This window comes from Solanum dulcamara, chromosome 4 (genome assembly GCF_947179165.1).
Source record: "Solanum dulcamara chromosome 4, daSolDulc1.2, whole genome shotgun sequence".
In the NCBI taxonomy this organism is placed as follows: Eukaryota; Viridiplantae; Streptophyta; class Magnoliopsida; order Solanales; family Solanaceae; genus Solanum; species Solanum dulcamara.
Window position 1 is genome coordinate 43,744,464 of NC_077240.1, and position 24,795 is coordinate 43,769,258.

General features: G+C 32.2%; 1 long non-coding RNA gene across 1 annotated transcript; it reads left to right on the plus strand.

Annotated features, from left to right (window-relative positions):
- The first annotated feature begins 7,616 nt into the window (after positions 1–7,616).
- On the plus strand, positions 7,617–10,634 carry LOC129885012 (uncharacterized). Its single transcript, XR_008766022.1, has 3 exons — positions 7,617–7,851; positions 10,239–10,284; positions 10,404–10,634. It is a non-coding gene; the product is annotated as an uncharacterized LOC129885012 (long non-coding RNA).
- The last annotated feature ends 14,161 nt before the right edge of the window (positions 10,635–24,795 follow it).

Here is a 24,795-nt window from a genome sequence, read left to right on the forward strand (position 1 = left end):
CTAGTTGAACAAGCAGGTGATGCACCTACTTAGGGTCAAGTAAGTGACACACCTACTTGAGGTGGACCCCCCACTGCCACATGGCAGCATATGGGAGGCTGCATGGCGTGAGATGGCACCCTAGGGGGATGCCACGTGTCACCTCCTAAGAAAGGGTATATATGTGTGTCAGTATGAGTAATCTCTCATTTCAGCATCTATTCCTTAGATAATTTTGTGAGAAAACTAGAGGAGCTAGAGAGACTAGCTACGGGTTCCCTCCAATTCAAGGTAAGGCCCCAATTTGCGCTCCGTAAATTAATTATTTAAGTTAATATACGGTGATATAGAGGTTTTTAAAAATGTAAAATCTCATTTTGGGGCATCAAGGAAGAGATACAAAAAGTCCGTTAATTTTCAGCATGTTAAGAGAACTTCCGAGACAAGGTTTAGGAAGTTTTAGCAAGGTATGACTTGGTTCTCTTCTCCCACGTTTTGGTAAGTGGTTGAAAATGTTATAAGGGTGTTAATAAGGTAAATTTAAGGTTTGTAGCAGCAACAAGCGGACAACAAACAGCCACGACATTTCAGCCGCACTAGAAGAACTTCCGAGGCAAGTTTTGGCAAGCTTTGGCCAATTTCGGGTAAGGTAAGGGTTTTCATTTCAATTTGGAGTTGATGGTGTGGTTATAGAGTGTATTACACTTCTTATATGTGGCTGGAAGAATAGAAATTTCACAAGGATGCTTGATGTTAGAAATAAACTAAACTAAGGTCGTTATAGTTAAACCGAAGTCGAGTAGTTTGTTGTAGTTGTTATGCTGTGCTTGCAGGTGGTTTGATTGTGTTTTGCAGGGCTATAAAGTGTTATAAAAGAGTTTTGGGGGATGGTTCTTGCATCTACATTACCCCTCATTTCGTACAATTAAAGGTTTTGCGAAATAAGGCCTAGAAACCCTATTTTGGTATCGCAATTTTCAGCAAGTGGTTTGGAGCTTAGAGCTTATGTTGTGTAATGTTGCCATGTTTTAGTTGTATATGAGCTGCAGGTTGTTGTTTTTGGTTGGTTGTAGTGATTAGGTATCTAATTGGAAATTCGGATAGGGTATGTTATAGGGGAGGTGCTGTCCGATTTTCGTTAACTCATTAACTAACTAAGGAACTAGTTGAGAAGGAGAGCGAGGAGATGAGTTCTATGAATACTCATATGTAACTTAAGATGTTGAAAAGTCGAGGGTTTTTTATGCTCGTAATTCTTTCATGTTAAATAGGTTCAAGAGACGATGAGGAGAACGTGTTAAGAGTAATCCGTAAGAGGTATGTAAAGCTAACGTTTCCTTCTTTTGGCATATTTTGGCATAAGTATGTGAGGCTTAGACTTTCTTTTGGCATGTATTCGGCATATGTGTATTAAGATTATTCAATCTCTTGGAATTTTTTGGGCACAAATATGTAAAGCTAATCTTTCTTGTTGACATGGTTTTTATGAAGCAAGTATATAACTTTTATATCATTCCAAGAAATTTCCTATTCGTAGAGCCGCTAGGATGGCCAACTTCTTGATTTTTCAAAAGATATTTTTTATGCTTTGATATGTTTATATGATTCCCAAAGATTCTATTTTGATATAACCCATAATAACTTTTAAAAGGTACTTGATATGACTCTTGTGTTAATTTTTGAATGATAACTCATTTTAAGTACCCCATCAAGTCTCAGATATGCTTTAAATTGCATCTAGTTTCTCATTACTCCACTCGTGGATGACTCAATGCTTCTTTCACTGAGCCCAGGCCAGGATTTGTTATCATGCATATTTCTCTACATTGTTCGCCGTGTCTTGACGTGAGAGGGCAGGTACGACCTGTACATAGGATTTGTGGAGTGATGATGTGCCATGTACGCATATGATCTGATCTGATCTGATATGACCATCTAATATGATATGATCTATTATGGAGATATTCCCTACTTTGGAGTTATGATGTGCTGAGGCGCCAGTGATAGGGCTGCGACCACGATTTGATCACCAAGTCCCATAATGGGGCTGGATATGGCATATGTTTTCTACATACATTATTTGTGGCTATGAAAAGCATTTTGGTATTTTGTATATTTTGCTGATTTTTGCACTTTCTGTTCTAGTAATGGCTTTACTTATTTCAGTCCATGCTATAATATTCAGTATATTTTCCGTACTGACCCCCTTTCTTCGGGGGGTTGCATTACATGCCCGCAGGTACAGACACTCAGTTTGCTGATCCGCTCGCCTAGGACATCCACCCTGTTGGTTGGCAGTGCTCCTTTGTCCAGAGCCCTAATAAGGGCGCAATGAACAATGCAGTGGAATTGTGCACGATTACTATTTCCGGCCTGGGAGCGATGAAAGAAGTGTTACAGTATACACGAGTAGAGTAGTGAGAAACAAAACACAGTTTAAATAATTACTGGAGACTCAATGAAGTCATCAAGTGAACCGTCACTTGGAATTATTTGAAGTACTTGCTAGGTGTCACAGAGGACTGTATGGAGCATCAGGAACCATAGACATGTGTCAAAATGTTGCCAAATAGTTTATAAGATCCAGACCTCTGTCCCCGTGGAGCCCTTAAGGATAGAGGCCTGTACCTCTAGTTACTATTTAACCTATTGAAGACTCGAAGATAGTAACTTACTACTTTAAAGTTTAACATTCAAAAGTGAGTAAGGGTCCTGAAGTCATATTCAGAACCTGGGAATGGAATTACCCCCAAAGCTCATATCATATCCTTCTTACATCTAAGACATGCCAAAAGAAAGAGAAAAGATAGGCTTTACATACCTATGTCAAAAACATGCCAAGAGAGAGAGCTTCACATACCTCTTATGAGTTACTCTTTATCCCGTTCATCTCGTCGTTCGTTAAACCTAAGTAACATAAAACCAATACGAGTATTAACAACCCTTGGCTTTCCAGCAACTTAGGCTACCCATAAGTATTCATAGAACTCAACCCTTCGCTCGCTTTCTCGACTAGTTCCTTAACAAGTTAAAGAGTTAACGAAAATCGGGCAGCATCTCCCCTATAATATGCCCTATCCGAATTCCAAATTACATACCTAATTACTACATACAACCAACAACAACAACATGCATCTTATCTACAAGTAAAACATGGCGACATTACACAATATAAATTTCAACCAACTTGCTGAAAATTACAATACCAAAATAGGTTTCTAGTCTTTATTTCATAAGACCTTTAATTATATGAAATAAGGGGTCGTGTGGATGAAACTAGCAGTACCCACACCCCTTTTAGAACACATTTAGTCCCTACAATGAATCCCCACACACCTGCAGCAGTACACCACAAACACAACACTTTACTTCGATGACAATTCAATTATAGCCATTCCAAATTAGTTTGTTTCGAACGTCAAGCATTTCTATGACATTTTTATATTTCCAGCCACATATAGGGAGTATAACACACTCCATAACAAAAGCATAAATTCCAAATTGAAAGGAGAAACATTACATCACCCGAAATTGGCCAAACTGCCAAATTGCAACTCGAAAACTTTTCAAACTTGCTAAAATCGCGTGGACTGCCTGTTATCCATTTAGGGCTGCTACAAGCCATGATTTTTCATTATTAACACCTTCATATCATGTAAAAACCCTTACCAAAACATGGGAGAATATAACCAAGCCATACCTTAACAAACGGCTTCCCAAACTTGCTGATAACTAACTTCGAAAACCCACTTAACGTGCTGAAAGTTGCGGACTGTTTATGCCACTTATCCTCTGCCCCAAATTGGAATTTCTTGATATAACACATCATTATACAACTTTTCTATACCTTAATTAATTAATTCTCGGAACGAAATTGGGCCTTACCTTTTCTATGGACCAAACCTGTAACCCTCTCTTTTTAGCTTTCTAAGTTTTTCTTCAACTTTTTCTTGTTTGTTCCAAGTGTAAATCTGAAAAAATGATTCCGTAGGCATCCTAAGACACATATATACACGTCCACATGTTTAAACAACACCGTAGGTAAGTAATTCACAGGGAGAAACTTGGAAACTTACCTTAATTTTCTCTTTAACCATGGCTGCCTCCTTTTGCTCTAACGTTTTCTCTCTTCTTTGGCTGCTGAAGTTTTGGATAAAAGACTTGTCTAAAGAGTCATAAAACATAAACATATGGGCTTCCTTGGAGGTGACACATGTCATCCCCCTAGGGTGATACGTGTCCAGCCGTGATTGGGCCACCATATCTATGCAACCAATTAGGGGCTTCCATGTATCCCTGGGTGGGGCCCACCCCTAAGTAGGTGGGTCACCTACTTGACCCCAAGAAGGTGGGTCACCTTCTTCCACGTGGCGCCTCCTCTTGCTGTCACGTGTCGTTTTCCTCACCTCTGCGCGGGTTCATAATCTCGTCTTATTTTAAGAACCCATGTAATCCGTGCAACGCAAACTTGGTATGTACTCCAATAGCTCACGTATATAAGACTTCTAACTTAGTAGCTTACGTAGGTAAATCAAGTCCTACGATTCATGTTTTGGCCTCCAACTCATTTCGGATTCTCACAACTCGATTTCCAACCTTCCCTCTCACGGGGTATCGCATTCTCCCTTCTTTAGAGTCATTTGATTGTGTCATAGCTTATCCGGCTCACATGATAATGTCTAAGGAACTTAAGACATTCCGAGTTTAAAATTATGGGGTGTAACAAATGGGGTTGGGGCTAGTTCGCGTCTGGTCTTAGATTAAAACACCAAACAAGACAATGCATTGTGATAGCAGACTTGGGCCTTGCGATCATGAAGGCCATTGAGCCAGTACCTCACGATGGCGACCATAAGCTTCGTGAATATGAAGGTCTAGGCGACAGGGCTTTGCAATTGCGACACCTATGCATCGCGAATGAGATGAGCAATGGTGCTACCCTAGTATAGAGAATATCAGAAATATCGTCGGCCGATCAGTAAGTGGTAAGAAAAGGGTCAACAACCTGCCCGACCGAATAATAAAGTAGTGATCACATCCCCGATGCCTCTTTATTTCCAGGAATCTATTTATCAAAGTGATTCAGGTGGTACAAATCCCACCAAAATCAATTTTTAAAGAGTAAAAGTGTGAAATTAGACTTTCTCAAAAATAAAAGTGAAAATCTAATGGTTGAACCGAGATCATACCGCAAAACACATGAAAATGAGTATTAAATGTAATGCATGCCATCACCAACATCCAAACAATAACAGTTAAACAACTAGATATGCATTATCAATACAACCGCTCTATAGAGCATAGAAAACTAATTGAAATCCAGTTGGTCCTCGACCAAGACCTCGGGCTCAATAATATACCAACCAACTCAACAATACATTATCGCACCTCAGGATACGAAGGAAATTATAAAGAATCCAATTGACGGAAGCGTACTTAAAGATCTTGATCTTTCTGGGAGTACTACTCAAGCACACACCAAATAAAAACAATGTCAATCCACGTCTATAACAAGCAACTCAGTGTACATAGCCTAGTCTTAGAAAGGGATCAATAGAACTCATCCTAAGGCACTTAGATTACCACATTATCCCTGGGCCCTAAATATCAACTCCGAAGAGGCTAACAACATCATCTAATCCATAGTAAGGAATTCTCAAACTAGACTAAGGATTTTGCAACACTAAACTAGCCGGCTCCTATGGGAATCAAAAAGATAATAATCTTATATATATATATATATATAAAAGAGAACCCTCAACCTGGTGATGTGGCGCTATCACAGGCCAGGGATTCCTTTTAATTTATATTTTCCCACAACTACCCTTCCCCTTTGCATTAGAAACCTTGCAAGCAAGCTTCACTTCCCCCTCATCAACCTTTAAACTGCCTCTTCATTCCTTTTACAATTTTTACAGCCCTTCAGAACCAGTATGCCTATATATGATGGACGCCATCATCTTATAAAAAGAACCACCGCCTATTCTTACTCACAAAAAACCATACTCGTCCTGCCTTACACTTTAGAAGAAAGCTTCACTCTGCTCCCTGTGTTCTTCACGGCTACCTTTGAAGCGGTTATATCTTCGTTGCACCAACTATGTTGCTAAACAGGCATGGCCCCACCACAGGCATTTGCAATAATCTATTTTTACAAGTTTGGCGAAATCCATCGGTGGCCCCCTAAAGTTGGCACCAACTTTCACTTAGACACCTCAAATAGGCGTTGTTCATTTTAGACACCTCAAGTAAGGCTTCGATGTGTCATTTTGACATTTTTTTGACAATCACTAAAATATATTAAGTGTGTGTAATGCGCTCGCCTGACGTGTCAAAAACAGCGAATTAAATAAAGACACGTGTCATATATATATATATATATATATATATATATATATATATATATATATATATATATATATATATCAAAATAATTATCAAATAATGACTTTTGAATAAAAAAATGATCAATCTCTTGATGACACGTGGTATTTTTAAATCCAAATAATAATTTTTTTAAAAAATAAAAATTAACAACTATCCAAATTATTCAATCTTCTCCTCCTCTGTTTCTCTCTCAATTTTCTCTTTCCAAACCATAATGAAACACAGCAAAATCATCTCCCTGCAAAAAGCTGTAATGATTCGAATGAAACCAGCCATAGGAGATGAATCTCCATTTCAAGAGCTACATATGGTCCAAAAATCAGACCAAAATATTATGCATAGACAGAGTAGTCGCCGCAGCGCCGCCTTCAAAATCGAGGCACCTCCGGTGACATTCGAGACCCAACAACTACTGGGGTTTGTTCACGACCTCATGAAGTACCTCTCAGCCAATTTTCAGGCAATTCTAATTGTGAAATCGCCAGCGGCGAGTTTCATGGTGGCGGCGCCGGAGCGCCGACGACCCAAATCAAACAAAATGAATGCCAAAATATTCGTAATGATGAAGTGCATCTTCCAAACCATGAGCGCCATTTTGAATCATCACCAAAGTTGTCGAATTTCTTCAGGACCTCTGACAGTAGTGGCGGCGCCAGAGCTCCGGCGAACTATATAGCACAAAACCAATGCCAAAATGACCACAATAGTGGTGCGCATCTTCCCAGCTATGTAGGGTGTCTCGAATCAGCTCCAATTTGTCATAAAAGTGGAAGATCGACTGACGGGCTGAGAGAGACTTCGAATAAAAAACAACCAAAATTAAAAATTGTAAAAAAAAAATATAAATAAAAGGAGATGGTTGTTTAATGGTCCTTGAAAATGGGCTCTGAAAAAATAAATGATGGAAGAGTAAAAATTGGAGTAACTTTTTACTAGAACAAAGAAGAGGAATGATGTTCATCTCTCAAAACAATGCTAAAAAATGAAGAAGAACAACAACAACAAAAAAATATATTATTTTTTAAGAAAAAAACGTTCTTCACGCGCTTAAAATGGGTGTAGCACATGCAATGTGCCAAGTCAACACAAAGTATCAAAATGACACATCGAAGCCTTACTTGAGGTGTCTAAAATGAACAACGCCTAATTGAAGTGTCTAAGTGAAAGTTGGTGTCAACTTTACTTTAGGGGGCCACCGATGGTTTCGCCCAGAGGTTTTGAACTTTTAATTTTCTTTCATCGCTAAACTACATCTCTACATAAGGCTGCTAATCTAAATGATGCTTCCACAAATCTATCTCAATAGGTGCAATAAAAACACTTTACCAAATCTCCGAACAGTCATTTATCTTTTTCTACAGATTCGAACGTTTCTATTCGTCCCTGCATCTTTCCTTCACCACCTTCTGAAACAGAGATTGAAAATTGTTCTTCAGGCTTTGAAGTCGTAAAAGAGGCTGGCCAAAACCCCTCCAGACCATCTAGGTATTACGCTACCAATTTCACACACCCTTTGCTATATTTCTACCTCAAGAATTTTTTCCATTTAGCTTTCCTACTACTTTTTCCATTTTAGTTAACATTCAAATGGACTTCTTCTGTTTTAGATAACATTGCAATCCTCTCTGTTGTTAAAAAATAATTTAAAAATCAGCATTACATAATACATTACCTTTTCGTATATTGTTCCTTAAAGTATAATGTATTTGGCCTTTGAAGTATAATGTATCGTTTGTATTCAGCATTCGTAATTTCGGATTACTTTTAGGTTGGTTGTAGCGATGAAGTTTACATATTTCAAATAATATGTCTCTTTGTGAGATTCAATAATCTCTTTGTGGTTTGAAATGCAGCTTACAAGGCTTGACATATGAGAAGTTAAAAATCTGGAAGATATTTGTACACACTGCAATAATTTATAGGAAAAACAACCAAATACAAGATTAATTTGGATCTCTCCTGTAGCTACATAGTGTTCGTTGAAATGGAGATAGAAGTCTCCACAATGTTATGAACAATTTTGGGCCTTTAAGACTTCCTTAAATGTCCATTGTTTAGTACTTTAACAATGTCTTATGCTCTTGCAATACTTTAAGAATCTTATTTTTTATAATAATGTCTCTTTGATTGCTGTGTATGGGTATATTACCTGCTTTCAGGAGTATAGACAAGGTCAGTGAATATAAGACTGATGGTTATTTTGTGGTTAACACTTTAATTGCTTTCAGTTTTTGGGTATTTTGTATATGTCATGAAGTTCATCTTTAGGTGATGGTTTCAGGATTGCGTATTTGATGGGTTCGTAATCTCGAAAAAAGTAGAGCCTTAGATAATAATGTCGCTTTCGTTGTACTACACTTTTTATTTGAAAACATATTAACAGAATGGAGAAAGAAGATTTGCCAGAAAGATTTTAACTGAAGTTAAAGTGGTATACTTAATTGTGCTGTTCTTAAATATTGGTTTTCTTACATGCAAGAATTGTTCTTTTCCCGAATTGGTGGAAGTAGCACCTTTTTCAGTTATTAGCTTGAACGTATGCAACCCTTCCCTGCACATAGTAATGTGTATAATTGCAAGATTGTATGCTTTATTGTAGAGTAATATACAGTTTAAACTTCTCTGCATGTAAAGGCAGAGAAGTGGCACTACAAAGACTGCACACAATATCTATGAAAATGTTGGTGGACTTAGTTGAGAAGATACAGGAGAAAATATTTTTACAAAAGAACACAATTTGAAAGGAATAGCTAAACTATCTTAGGAATGTAGTATTTAGTTAGCATCAATATTCTCTATTTGGTGAAAGAAAATCTGGAAGGAAGAGGGACTTTATTCTTTCTTCTCAGTGTATGGACCTCATTTATCTGTATTTTATAATAAACCTTAAACTACAGAGAGACGACAAAAATAAGGTAGAATTTGACCATGCTTTGGACCGTGTTCTGTTTTCCTGGAATATGTTAAACTCCTTACTGACCTCTCTCTCAGCCATGTAACTATTATTACTTATTCAGGCTGGGAAAATCTTAAGTGCAAGTAAATAACATGCTGCATTTAAATCAGAATGTTATTTAGACATTGCCAAAACATTCACCTAGTCACATTCACCTTGGAGTTAGTGTGACATTGATTTCAAAGTCTCTGTAGGTTTAGTGACATATATATTGTTTAAAAACTTTTACTATGCGTGCAACCTTACTATGCTTAGTATTGTATTTTTACTTAGCAACTACTATTTTGGATAAAATATCTGCAGGTGCGTTACCTTTCCTAACTGTTTCATAGTGTCCATAAAGTCCATCAGTTTATAAAGGTCTCTAAACTCCCTTTTCAACATGCGTACCGTAAGAAGAGAATCCATCTCAAGAATCATGTTTTGCAATTCAGTTCGATACATATTCTAACTCCATATAGAGCGTCTTAATCTCAGTACTATTGTTAGTGCAGAAATAGATGACTTCAGCATAAGCTACCAAGTTGGTCTGCAATGAAGGTTATATTTAATCTTCAACTCCCTCTGTTTCCATTTATTTGAGATTACAAGATTCAAAAGTCTTATATTTATGTGGCATTCTCTAAGACTCGGAAAACATTTTTCTTCATATTTTAGTTTTTCCCCCTCTTTTTTTCCCTTCATAGATTTATTTTGAGAAGCCCAAAAAGTCATCTTTTGTAACTGTCCAAACTATATGCAATTATAGCGTCGGCTAATGATAAATTTCTTTTGTAAGTGTCCAGATTAAATCCAATGGTTGCGTCGATTAATAATCAAAGATAAATGTCATTTGCGATATATCTCCTACTCTGTTACTCCTATCTCTTCCCCTTTCCTGTAACTAACCACTAATTGCTATATATTAATGCTGCAGCGTTTGGATTTAGTTCCCGAGCCCAAGAAGGGAAGTGGCAAAAAGAGTATCCACTCAGATTATCACTTGAGTTATTTCTTTGAAGTATTTCTTCCTCAGGTTGTTCATCTTTTTATGTTCCTAATTTTATTTGGCCTTTTAATAATGTACTTAACCAGACTTTAGTGGTATTCAATGAAGTCCACTGGCTCCAAGGCAGAGAAAGACCAAGGAGGCGAAAGTTGAAAGTATAACATATGGAAAAACAATTGTCGATTTGTAAAACTTGTATGTATGTGTCCGTTGGTTGTTATATGAGTTGTTGAGATTGAGATAGGTGAGAAGCATCTTTGCTAGTTTCCTTATTTTTTATTATTATTTTGGTAGTATTTTGTTTTATATAAGATCATTTAAATTTTATGAGAAATCGATTGATTTTGTTGATATATACAACATGCCTTTTCACTTAATACTCTGGATATGATTTTCATATGATTAAATCATATTTTTCTTCCTTTAAAGATAGGTAGCCATGAAGGAGAAGATAACAAAAATAAATTTGTCTGTGTTGAGATATTGATGATTTACTATCCATTATCTTGTGTGGCCGAGAAATACACAAATTGAGAGCCTTAGTAGTTTTTGTCTAGTGTTGGAAGGATTTGAAAGGCAATATTCTAGGTATTCTATATTGCAACTCCAAAAAAAGTTTTAAAATTGATGAAAATAGAGGAATTGCAACTGCAGTACATGTTATAAAATTTAGATGCAAAGCCAAATTCATTATGTTCTTGGATCTCATCAGCTTCTCTGAATTTTAATGAAAGATTACTTTACCAAATAAAGGCATATATATATGAGGTATCCAACAACTCCAACTTTTCGTCCAAGGACCAAGCAGAGGTAGTAAGTTGTTACATGACTTACGTAAGTTGTTCCTACGGTAGAGGTAGCAAGTGTTTTGACCTTTTTTGGGCATTTGGCCTCTTAACTGAAATAAGAGGCTGCCTTTGAGACATTAAGCTCAAAAGGTAAAGATAGCCAAAAAGGTAAAGAAAAATGTAAAAAATTATTACTCCTACTCCAAAAGGATAATACTTATCCCAATAAGGAAGCTATATTTATAACAGAAAATATACTATCTGACTATGATATAGTAATAGAAGGTCTCACCATAAATATAAAATTTATTAAAAATGAAATTGATACACATCCTTCTAATATAGGATAATGAAAAAATTACCATCCTTTTCAGATATTAGATTAAACTATCGATTATATTGGACTTTTCGAAGGAATTTAAAATTCGCTAAAATGAAAGATCAATCATATAAACAATATTTACAGAAAATAGACCTTACTAATATCGAACAGATAAGAAGAATACAAAAAATACTAGTCTCTAATGATAACGAGATAATAGCAGAAAAAGATAATTTAAAATTATTAAAAAATTACTACTTTAAAAAACAGTCAGCCAGTTTTGGATAAAATGGACAACAAGCCTCATTATAAACTATTAAATGAAGAAGTTCCTTTACAAATAAAACAAGATCTGTATGAAATACAAAGAACGATAATTTATCATGGAAACTTAATAATTAAAGAAATTCAAAATTTAAAAAATATGCTAACCCAAAAAGAAATAAAGATTGATGAAGAACTTGTAGTTAAAACCATAGAAACTATAGGATCTCATATTGCCAACATAAAAATACCAGAAGGATATGGAGGAAATAATCTAAAATGGTAAGCTCAAAATCAGAAAATTCTGACATAAAGGATCTCATAATAAATATAAAAAGCACCAAGTTAAAAGATGAATGTGACATGATAAACCTAAAAATGGATGTTAACAAACCAGTAGACATAAATTTTAATCCCAACATTACCGAACTTCCCACTAAGGCTGAAACTAGCCAAAGTTTTAATAAATCCTCTAGGGCTTATGCAGGTATAAATGCTGCTCTAAGAGCAAAAGATAGTCATATTCCAATAGGATCCATGAAAAGCGAAGCAATTAATCCATTTGGAATATATCTAGATTTAGATTGTATTAATAATACTGAAGAAGCTATAGATAAATGGGAAACCTCTTTAAGGATAACAGTCACAGTAAACAAAATGGATTATGATACAACTAAATATTTTATAGAACGAAGTCTATTAAATAGCGTATTAAGATTCTGGCAAAATCTAAATGAAGCCACTAAAATTGATATTTTTGGAATAGATGATAATATTGCTAACCTAATTACAAGAACTACAGAAGCTATAAGATTAGAATTTGCTGGAGAAGGTAATTTCTTAAAAGACCCTGCAACGATAAAGAAATATGAAATTGCTTTGTTACGATTACAACTATGTGACATGTGTGAAATAGATAAATATATATGTGTTTTCCAAGATTATTATTATTATTATGTGTATAATAGAGTAAAAATACAGAAATGTATTACCTATGTTTTTACTAAGATTCCAAACCCTTGGGGAAAGAAATTAATAGATACTTATAATCCTGGAATAGCATACACTTTAGAAAAAAGAATAATCCATTTAAAAGATAAATTAAGCATGTGGTGTGCAGATGTCATATTAGCCAAAGCAACTAAAGGATTGAGAAAGAAAATAAGTTTATGCTGTGAAATCATAAAATGCCAATAATGATTGGATGTGAAAGTCCCTACTATTACAAAAAGATTAAAAGAGAATATAAAAAAAGAACCTCTTTAAAAAGAAATATTTTAAAAAGAGAAAAGCTAAATATTATAAAAAGAAAGGATATACTCGATATCAAAAACCTTTTTACAAAAGGAACAATAAAAGAAAAAATCCAAAAGAATGCAGATGTTATTACTGTAAAGAGATAGAACATTATGCTAATAGATGCCCAAAAAAATTGCTAATAATAGCAAGAAGATAGAAATTGATGAAGATCTTGAAGAAATTATACAATTAAATAGTTTTGAAGAAGTTGAATCAGACGATACAATTTTTATATTAACTGATACAGATTATTATTCTTCGTCAGAAGAAGATAGCCAAGATGAACAATGAAATAGAAAGTATTCAGGATATAATAGAAAAAACGATAGAACAAACTGGAGAATATAAACAAGATATACTTATAGATAAAAGAAAATTAAAATAAATACAAAAAAAAGTTTTCTTTAACTAATTACTCAGAATTTGACGTAAATATACTTGAAAGATTCGGATTAAGAAAATGACAACATTATTTATTTTACAGATTAAATATCCAATAAAGAGAACTAGAAGTTTCTGTTACTTCTAATAAAATAATAATTCTTTTATTATCCAAAAAAAATATTCAAGATAAATTACGAAAATTAAAAATAAAAATTCAAAATACTCTAGGATGGATACATATAGGTGATATTCAAATAATAATAAAATTCACATTTAAGGAAGGATTAGATACCCTAATAGATTTAGCTATTATAGATAATAGAATAATAAACAGGAAAAAAGCCTGCTTAGGAATAGTACGAGGAAATTTATAATATGGAAAGATTAAATTTAATGTTTATCCTAAAATTTCATACCATCTTCTAAATAAAGACTTTGATAAAACTTTAAGCTTAATACAAGATTTTAAAAGAAAAAATTTCTTTCACAAATACAATAGACCCTATTCGATAACATATATAATCTCATATGCTATTTCTAATACACATCATTCAGATTGTTTTGCCATAAAAGAGATAATAGATTATCCCCATCTATTTGAAGAAGTCAGACAGATACAAATGCCTAGTATAACACAAATACAAGAAATAGAAGATACACCATTAGACTTAGATTTACAACTTAAACCCTTGTATAACCAACAAGATTCAACCTCTCGATTATCTTTTGAGGAAACTCGAGTTATAAACCCATCTGCATTGATAAGAAGAACATAATTAGAAAGAGTTAGACAACCTATCTTAGAAGCAAAAAATGATGAAATAAAAAATTATAAGATAAATGAAAAATATTTTAATGGTATAAGATTCGTTCCAATGAATATCTTAGTAGATACTGGTGCTAGTGAAAATTACATCAGCTATAAGCTGTGTAACCACCTTCAACAGTATAGATTAAAAGATAAACATCTTTATACTGATTTCAATGGAAAAAGACATGAAATAGTAAATATGATAGAAACTATTTTAAAATTCGAAGATAACACCATACCTATAAGATTATTAGTAGAACCATAAGGAAATAATGATACTTTAGAAATCCTATTAGGAACTACATTCTTAGATAGTGTAAAGTCATATGATATACTCGATCAGGGTATCAAAATTACATATAATGATAAGATAATATTCATATCAAAATGACAAGTCAATATAGTATATATATATATTCCTATAGGAATAACGTATAAATATTATAAAGCAAAATATTTTGCTGCCTATATAGACAACGAATCGGGAAAATATTGTTGTAGACCAGAAATATTTCCCAAAGAATATCATCAAGAGTTACCCATTATCAGGGAAAGAGATATATCAAATAATATTATAACAATGTCTAGAGGCATTGCTCAACCGATTATACTATTATGATATTTTTTAATAAAATGTCCCCTATTTTATTTTTATAATATCGGCCAAGATGTGTTGTTAGAAAATAACTTTTTAGAAATATTTCATAGTGTACTATACGACAGTCCTATTTCAAATACGATTTAAGACTCCTTGTCAACATACGATTGTTGTAAAATGCTTTAAAACAGCTTATTCTAAAAGATTACCTATTCAATTTAAACCCCGCACAACCCAGCGTGGTGATATAGGATACCAAAATAAACTATTTTTTTCAAAAAATACTCCATTACTACAATACAATACTGATTGGGACAACCCGCAGATAATAAATCAACAATACCCTTTGTTAGAATATCAAATAACCTCTAATAAATTAGAAGAAGACATAGATATACTTAAACAAAAATTGAAACAATGTTTTACAGAAAATTCAAAAATAAGATAAAAGCCAAATTAAAAATGAAGGATAAAGATAAAATTATTAGAGTAAAACCCATGTGATACAATCCCGAGGACAAAGAAGTATTCCAAAAATAGATTAAGGAATTATTAAGTCTTAAAATAATAAAACCTAGTAACTCTGCTCATAGTTCCCCAACTTTTATGGTCAGAAACCATGCCGAGATAGTACGTAATAAACCCAGGATGGTTATTAACTATAAAAAATTAAATAATAATACAATATTTGATGGACATTTCTTACCTCACAAAGAAAGTTTAATTAATAGAACAACTAACAAAAAAAAAAATTTTAAATTTGATTGTAAGAGCGGATTTTGGCAGATTAGGATGAATAAGGATAATATCTCATATACTGCATTCTCTACCCCTCAAGGTCAATATGAGTGGTTGGTTATGCCTTTTGGATTAAAAAATGCACCACAGATATTTCAAAGAACAATGGATAATATCTTTAAAGATTATGATTATATATTTGTCTATGTCGATGATATTTTAGTTCTATCTGATAGTCTCAAAAAATACTTAATACACTTAAATAAATTTACAAACTTATGTTTAGAAAATGGATTAGCACTTTTTAAAAAGAAAGCAAGCCTAATGAAAAATCAGATAGAGTTTTTACTCATGATAATTGACGGAAATGATATAAAACTACAAAGCCATATAGTAGAAAAGATATCTGTCTTCCCAGATAGATTAGTTGATAAAAAGCAAGTACAGAGCTTTTTAGGAATACTTAACTATGCTTCAGATTATATTCAGAATCTGGCTGAACTAAGAAAGCCATTTCAAGAATTATTAAAAAAGGATAAGATCTTTGAGTTTAATGAAGTATTAGCCTCAAAAGTAAAAGATATAAAGTCTATCTGTAACAAGTTACCTAAGTTACAATTACCAAAAGATAGTGATGATTTAATTTTAGAAACAGATGCTTCAGAATATTGCTGGAGTGGTGTACTAAAAAAGATAGACTATGATTCAAATAAGAACAAGATTGGAGAAATTCTATGTAGATATTGTTCTGGAATCTTTTCAGATACACAAACAAGATACCGTATTAATGAAAAAGAATTATTCGCTGTAGTAAAAAGTTGTCAAAAATTATATTACTTTTTGATACAAAAAAAGATTTACTCTCAAAACTGATAATACCCAAGTTAAAGCTTTTGTTCGAAACAATCTCCCCTCTAAACCAGAGTATAAAAGATTTATTAGATGAAAAATGCTTTTGTCTGAATACTCTTTTGATATTGAAATTATTCGAACTAACAAGAATATTGCAGCAGATTTTCTCATCAGAGATGGAAAAATTAAGGACCATCTTCAAGATATTGATAAAGGATTCAAAGATATCCAAACAATCGTTTCAGATATTATCGAAATTGCTAATTTTAATTGTGAAAAACAGATTGATGATAAGTTAATCAGCATATGTGCCCAGATAACCTCAAAAATTGGATATTGCAGTGATTCATACGATATTATTAATAATCTCTTAAAGGTACAAAAGAACGATAATACCTCCGCTACTACTGAGGTACATGACAAATATGAAAGATTATCTTTCAGACTCCAATTACCTCAAAAGGGAATCTCTTTTGGATATATAAAAACTATGATTGATATGGAAAAACAGGAACAAATAATGAGAAATTTATTCTCTCAAAACAATGCCAAACCGATATATGAACTTCTCGGGAATATATCCCCGAATTAATTACCTACAAGATTCGTCTCCCCAGGAGATCAAATACTGGTATGACTTCGGAGCAATAAACTCAATTTATCTTACAATTCTGAATTTCTCAGAAATAAGTCGATTACCTTCATGAATTCAAGGAGGAGTAAAAGATTGTTATCTTAATAACCCTACGATTACAGTCAAAGATATTCTAGTCCTAAAATTCATTTCTGCATGACTAGATTTCTACAAAGAAGATAGATACCCAACATATCATTTTATGCAAATTGGCAAAGCTGATAACTTTAATATTGTTAATAATTTTCAAGAGAGATCTTTTTTAAGATTTACAGAAAAAGATATGCACTACAGACGTGCAATCAGTTTAAGGATTGTACTTCAAAACATGGAATACAGTTTTAAATGAGGATTCAGAACATATGGAGGAACCACAATACATTCCTATGTTAAACAACATATGATGATATATCTGCAAGATATCAATAAATGCTCTGACGATATTTGGACCTCAGTATCTGATATAATTGAAATTGCCAATTTAGATTGTGAACAAAAGATTGCTGACAAATTAATCAACATAGATAACGTCCAAAATTGGATAATGCAGCGATTCTTACGATACCATTAATAGCCTGATAAAAATCAAGAAAGATGATAATACCTCTACAACTACTGAGGTACAGGAGGATAAGTATGAAAAAATATCTTCCAGACCTCAACTGCCTCAAAAAGGAATTACTTTGGGATCTATGAAAAAAAGATTCGATATGTTGCTTCCAGCAATAGAAAACTAAGAACAGATAATGAGAGATTTATTTTCTTTTAAAACCATCCCAAACAGATATATTGATTTTACAGGAATATATCCTCGCATTAATTACTTACAAGATTCCTCTCCTTAGGAAATTAGATACTGGTATGATTTTGGAGCAATAAATTCAATTTATCTTACATCTCCAAATTTTCCAGAAATCAATCGAGTTAAAGATTGTTATCTTAATAACCCTACGATTATAGTAAAAAATATTTTGGTCCTAAAGTTTATTTCTGCCAGACCAGATTTTTATAAAACAGAAAGATACGCAGCCTACCATTTTATGCAAATTGAAAGGCCGATGATTTTAATATAATAAATAATTTCCAAGAAAAAGTTTTTCAAAGATTCACTGAAAAAGACACTCATTATAGAAGAGCTATTGGATTAAGGATTGTACTCCAAAATATGGAACATAGTTTCAAGAAAGGATTCAGGACGTATGGAGGAACTAAAATATATTCCTCAATCTTGATTTCCCCAGCAAGGAATACTCCTCCGTCAGCAAAGAGATATATGGAAACAAAAATAGATTTAATCAATAAAGAAATCATTAAATCCAGCCCTAGGCTCAACAAAAATTGTGCGAGATGAGGAAGCACAAAAAAGACATGTTTGAATTTTGTTCACCAAAAAAGGAAAAGATAATAGAGGATGCCATGTCAACATCTTCTGAATAAAGAAAAAACAGATGGACGAATGTAAAGAAAGAAGATAAAGCCAGAAGATAAGGAAGAAGAAAAGAAGAAACGAGAAAATAAGAAGAAGAATATTCGATAGAGACCCTTTTGTCTTTTTGTAATTATATAAAAACATAGGGTCCCACTATTTTGTTTTCTTTTAATTCTGTAATAGGTCGTTGTCAGGTCATTTTCATTTTCATTTCATTTAGTTTAAATGTTTGTTTGAATTCCGTTATCTCCTTCTATAAAAGGAGACGTTTGTAAAGAAAAGGGTATTCAGACCTCAGTATCTTTGCTATATGAGGAATTTGTATCTGATTGACATCTTCGAATAGGTAGGGATAATCTATTGTATCTTTTATAGCAAAACAATCTGAATGATGTGTATTTGAAATAACATATGAGATTACATAAGTTATCGAATATGGTCTATTGTATTTGTAGAAGAAATCTTTTCTTTTAAAATCTTGTATTAAGCTTAGAGTTTTATCAAAGTCTTTATCTAAAAGATGGTATGAAATTCTTAGATATATATTAAACTTAATCTTTCCGTATTGTAAATTTCCTCGTAATATTCCTAAGCAGGCTTCTTCTTTATTTATTATCTTGTTATCTATAATTGCTAAATCTATTGGGGTATCTAATCCTTCTCTTAATATAAATTTTATTATTATCTGGATTGCTCCTATATGTATCCATCCAAAAGTATTTCGAATTTCTGTCTTTAGTTTTCGTAATTTATCTTGAATATCTTTTTTAGATAGTAAATGTATCATTACTTTATTAGAAATAACAGAAACTTCTAAAGCTCTTTCTTGGATATTTAATCCATAAAATAAATGGTGTTTTCTTTTTCTTAATTCTAATCTTTCAATCGTATTTACTTTAAATCCTGAGTAACTAGTTAAAGAAAACTTTTTATTTTGTATTTGTTTTAATTTTCTTTTATCAATAAGTATATTTTATTTATATTCCCCAACTTATTCTATCGTTTCCTCTATTATATCCTGGACTGTTTCTATTTCGTTATTCATTTTGACTATCTTCTTCTTCTGAAGAAGAATAATCAGTATCTGTTAATATGAAAATTGTATTGTCAGACTCGACTTCTTCAAAATTATTTAATTGTATAATTTCTTCTGATTTTATCATTTCTTCAATATCTTCATCAATTTCTATCTTCTTGCTATTATTAGCAAATTTCTTAGGGCATCTATTCGCATAGTGTCCTATCTTTTTACAGTAATAACATCTGCATTCCTTTAGATTTTTTCTCTTATTATTTCTTTTGAAAAAAGATTTTTTATATCTAGTATACCCTTTTTTTTGTAATATCTAGCCTTTCTCTTTTTAAAATATTTCTTTTTAAAGAATTGTTTTTTCTTATATTTTCTATTAATCCTTTTGTAATAGTAGGGACTTTCACATCCAATCATTATTCGCATTTTAGGATCATCACAGCATAAACTTATTTTCTTTCTCAATCCTTTAGTTGCTTTCGCTAGTATGGCGTCTGCACACCATGTACTTAGTTTATCTTTTAAATGGGTTATTCTTTTCCCTAATGTATCCTCTTTACCAGGATTATAAGTATCTATTAATTTTTTACCCAAGGGTCTGATATCTTAGTGAAAAACATAGGGAAATACATTTCTGTATTTTTTACTCTGTTATAAACATAGTAACAATAATTTTGAAAGACACAAATATATTTATCTATTTCGCACATGTCACATAATTGTAGTCGTAATAATGCAATTTCATATTTTTTAATCGTTGCAGGGTCTTTGAAGAAATTACCTTCTCCGGCAAATTCTAATCTTATAGCTTCTGTAGCTCTTGTAATTAAATTAACAACATTATCATCAGTGCCAAAAATATCATTTCTAGTAGCATCATTTAGGTTTTGCCAAAATCTTACCACACTGTTTAATAAGCTTATTTCTATAAAGTGTTTTGTCGTGTCATAATCCATTTTGTTTACAGTAACGGCTATCCTTAAAGAGGTTTTCCATTTATCGATAGCTTCTTCCGTATTGTTAATACAATCTAAATATAAGTATATTCCAAAGGGATTAATCGCTTCACTTTTCATTGATCCTATGGGTGTGTGACTGTCTCTTGCTCTTAGAGCAGAATCGATTCCTGCATAAGCCCTAGTGGACTTATTAAAGTTTATTCGGCTAATTTCAGCACGGATAGGAAGTTCAGTAATATTAGGATTAAATTCTACCTCTTCTGGTTTAATTGTCTCCTTTTTCAGATTTATCATATCGCTTTGGTCTTTTAACTTAGTCTCTCCTATATTTATAATAAGATTATCTAGTTCAGATTTTTCTGAGTCGGAGCTTACCATTTTAAATTGTTTCCTCCGTATCCTTCGAATTTTATTATATTTGCAATATGAGATCCTATTGTTTTAATTATAAGTTCTTCATCGATTTTTACTTCCTTTTGTTTTAACATGTCTTTTAAAATCTGAATTTCTTTAAATATTAGGTTTCCAAAGTAAATTATCGTTCTTTGTATTTCATATAAATCTTGGTCTACCTTTAACGGTTCGTTTTCCTTGATTAGCTTAAAATTAATTTTATTATCCATTATCCTAAGCTAGTTAGATGTTGTTTGAAATAATAGTTTTTAAGTAATTTTATATTATCTTTTTCTGATAATATCTAGTCATTATTAGCAATTATTGCCTCTCGTGTTTTCTTTATTTGTTCATCTTTTGTAGTATCTAATTTTTTTAAATATCGTTTATAAGATTCTTCTTTTTTCTTAGCGACTTTTTAATTTTTCTGAAAAATCCAATATAAACGACAATCTAGTCTTATATCTGAAAAAGATGATAATTTTTTCATTATCCTATACTAGAAGGATGTGTATTAATCTCATTTTTGATGAGTTTTATATTATTTATTAGTCCTTCAATAACCATATCATAATCGGCTAATATTTTTTGAGCTCGGATTATGGAGCCTTGTCCTTATCCTCTTGTTGGAGTAAAAATATTAATTTTTTACATTTGACTCTGCCCTCTTGGCTATTCCGTATATGTCTTCTAAACTTCCAAAGTATGGAATTATCTATCTTTATATCACTAAAAGAAGGTTGCTCTTTCATTTTGTATTTATATCAATCTGTATTTATATCATCAAAATTTTCATCACATCTTAATGCTTCAGTTATTTTATCAAACTTGTCTTCACTATTTTCTTATCTAATCCTAATATCTAAAGTGGACATGTTTTGTGTAATATCTACTTTCACGTTTTTAACATCTATCATGACTCTGATACCAACTAAGGGGTGTGGTCCAGAAAATTGCTGATTCGATAAATCAATAATCTGAGTGGGTATATTTTCATACCTAAAAACACAATCATCTTGTTTAACAAGTAAAATTAATCCTTCTAAAGGGACATGTTATGTCTAAATCAAGCATGATAATTGAAATAAAGTAAATTTATTGAGCAGCATAATATTATAACAGTATAATTTCCTAACTTAAAATAAAAAGTTAAGGGCCCAACACGCTTCAGTACCTATCTCGTTTTGACCGCAAATACTCCGGGTATCCATCGAGACTTTTACCGGACGTTTTAGTCTCAACCTGTTACCCGATAACTTCCCTTGACGTTCTTTCAGAATATCACAGCACAACCTAGTTTCGTTTCCTACCTCTAGGCGTAAGGATAATATGGAAGAGGGTTCTTTCTTTTTTCTAAAAGGAAGGGAATTATAAAGTAAAAATAATGATGCTCAAGAAAGATACTCACAAACTTAGTTTTTACAAAGGTGGAAGAGTGATTTTTCTACTTTTTCTGCTTGCTCTCTTTTCTTTACAAACGTCTCCTTTTATAGAAGGAGATAACGGAATTCAAACAAACATTTAAACTAAATGAAATGAAAATGAAAATGACCTGACAACGACCTATTACATAATTAAAAGAAAACAAAATAGTGGGACCCTATGTTTTTATATAATTACAAAAAGACAAAAGGGTCTTTATCGAATATTCTTCTTCTTATCTTCTCGTTTCTTCTTTTCTTCTTCCTTATCTTCTGGCTTTATCTTCTTTTCTTTACATTCGTCCATCTGTTTTTGCTTTATTCAGAAGATGTTGACATGGCATCCTCTATTATCTTTTCCTTTTTTGGTGAACAAAATTCAAACATGTCTTTTTTGTGCTTCCTCATCTCGCACAATTTTTGTTGAGCCTAGGGCTGGATTTAATGATTTCTTTATTGATTAAATCTATTTTTGTTTCCATATATCTCTTTGCTGACGGAGGAGTATTCCTTGCTGGGGAAATCAAGATTGAGGAATATATTTTAGTTCCTCCATATGTCCTGAATCCTTTCTTGAAACTATGTTCTATATTTTGGAGTACAATCCTTAATCCAATAGCTCTTCTATAATGAGTGTCTTTTTCAGTGAATCTTTGAAAAACTTTTTCTTGGAAATTATTTATTATATTAAAATCATCGGCCTTTCAATTTGCATAAAATGGTAGGCTGCGTATCTTTCTGTTTTATAAAAATCTGGTCTGGCAGAAATAAACTTTAGGACCAAAATATTTTTTACTATAATCGTAGTGTTATTAAGATAACAATCTTTAACTCCTTCTTGTACCCAAGAAGGTAATCGATTGATTTCTGGAAAATTTGGAGATGTAAGATAAATTGAATTTATTGCTCCAAAATCATACCAGTATCTAATTTCCTAAGGAGAGGAATCTTGTAAGTAATTAATGCGAGGATATATTCCTGTAAAATCAATATATCTGTTTGGGATGATTTTAAGAGAAAATAAATCTCTCATTATCTGTTCTTGGTTTTCTATTGCCGGAAGCAACATATCGAATCTTTCTTTCACAAATCCCAAAGTAATTTCTTTTTGAGGCATTTGCGGTCTGAAAGATATTTTTTCATACTTATCCGCTTGTACCTCTGTAGTTGTAGAGGTATTATCATCTTTCTTGATTTTTATCAGGCTATTAATGGTATCGTAAGAATGGCTGCATTGTCCAATTTTGGATGTTATCTGTGCACATATACTGATTAATTTGTCAGCAATCTTTTGTTCACAATCGAAATTGGCAATTTCAATAATATCGAATACTGAGGTCTGAATATCCTCAAAGCATTTATTGATATCTTGCAGATATATCATCATATGTTGTTTAATCTCGTCCATCTCTTGTGAGAAAATCTATTGCAATATTTTTATCAGATCGAATAATTTTGATGTCAAAAGAGTATTCAGACAATAACATTTGTCATCTAATAAATCGTTTATATTCCGATTTTGACAAAAGATTATTATGAACAAAGGCTTTTACTTGTGTATTATCGATTCTAAGAGTAAATCTCTTTGGCAATAAAAAGTAATATAATTTTTGACAACTTTTTACTATGGCTAATAATTCTTTTTCATTAATATGATATCGTGTTTGTGTATCTGAAAAAGGTTCCAGAACAGTATCGGCATAGACTTTCTCCTATTTTATTTTTATTAGTATCGTAGTCTTTCTTTTTTAATATGCCGCTTCAACAATGTCCTGAAGCGTCTGTTTCTAGAATTAAGTCATCACTATCTTTGGATAATTGTAATTTTGATAAATTTTTGCATATAAATTTAATATCTTTTACCTTTTTAGTTAGGACTTCATTGAATTCAAAACTTTTATCCTTTTTTTTAATAATTCCTGGAATGGCTTTCTTAATTCAGCTAAATTTTGAATATAATCGAAAGCATAATTAAGAATTTCTATAAAGCTTTGTACTTGCTTTTTATCGATTAATTTATCGGGAAAAATGGATATTTTTTCAACTATATGACTTTGTAAAATGTCATCGACGTAGACAACTATATAGTCATAATCTTTAAAGATATTATCCATTTTTCTCTGAAATATCTGATGTGCGTTTTTTAATCCAAACGGCATGATTAGCCATTCGTATTGTCCTTGAGGAGTATAAAATGACGTATATTGAATACTATCCTTATTCATTTTTATTTGCCAAAATTCACTTTTACAGTCGAACTTAGTAAATATCTTTTTGTTCGTTGTTCTATTAATTAGACTTTCTTTATGTGGTAGGAAACGATAGAGAAAACGATAGAACAAGTTGAAAAATATAAACTAGATATACTTATTGATAAAAGAAAATTAAAACAAATACAAAATGAAAATTTTTCTTTAACTAATTCCTCAGGATTTAAAGTAATTTTATATTATCTTTTTATGATAATATCTCGTCATTATTAGCAATTATTGCCTCTTAATGTCATCGACGTAGACAAATATATAGTCATAATCTTTAAAGATATTATCCATTTTTCTTTTAT